Here is an 835-nt window from a genome sequence, read left to right as displayed (position 1 = left end):
GCACGAAGACAAACTGTAGAAACTTTGGACGGATAGCCTTTACCTTATTGAAATGTAAGCGCAGGGTGGCTTGCAATGAAGGGCAACTAAATGGTAAGTGGAATATCGTCGAAATACCGGTATGCTGTGACAGCCAAATGGGCCTTTCTATGAAACATGAAGATGATATCTGTTCTTTAGAATATGTCCAAAAGAACAGATACCATCGGTGACCATGCAGCGCTCTAGAATGGAATGATAAAGCAAGAACCTGCGCTGTCGACAGGCGTTGATATACATCATTGGGGACAGTTGAAAATATGTGCCCCGACCGGGACTCGAACCCGGGATCTCCTGCTTACAAGGCAGACGCTCTATCCATCTGAGCCACCGAGGGCAGAGAGGAGAGTGCGACTCCAGGGACTTATCCCTCACCTCCAGGTAGTTCAGCGCCCCCTGTCAACGCTGACTTAACCAGGCTCTCGTCGTTGGTTGGAGTCCGGTTCGGTCGCAGACTTTGAGAGAATCAGTACTGTGTAATAGAAACACGATATACAGGATGTTACAAAAAGGTACGGCCAAACTTTCAGGAAACATTCCTCACACACAAATAAAGAAAAGATGTTATGTGGACATGTGTCCGGAAACGCTTACTTTCCATGTTAGAGCTCATTTTAGTTTCGTCAGTATGTACTGTAATTCCTCGATTCACCGCCAGTTGGCCCAATTGAAGGAAGGTAATGTTGACTTCGGTGCTTGTGTTGACATGCGACTCATTGCTCTACAGTACTAGCGTCAAGCACATCAGTACGTAGCATCAACAGGTTAGTGTTCATCACGAACGTGGTTTTGCAGT

General features: G+C 46.5%; 1 non-coding gene across 1 annotated transcript; it reads right to left on the bottom strand.

The window, feature by feature from the left end:
- Window positions 1-302: 302 nt before the first annotated feature.
- Window positions 303-377, bottom strand: Trnat-ugu (transfer RNA threonine (anticodon UGU)). The gene has a single exon. It is a non-coding gene; the product is annotated as a tRNA-Thr (tRNA).
- Between the last annotated feature and the right edge of the window lie 458 nt (window positions 378-835).

Source organism: Schistocerca serialis, chromosome 12, assembly GCF_023864345.2.
Source record: "Schistocerca serialis cubense isolate TAMUIC-IGC-003099 chromosome 12, iqSchSeri2.2, whole genome shotgun sequence".
NCBI lineage: Eukaryota > Metazoa > Arthropoda > Insecta > Orthoptera > Acrididae > Schistocerca > Schistocerca serialis.
Note: the sequence above shows the minus strand (reverse complement) of the source record. Positions and strands in the feature narration are given on the sequence as shown.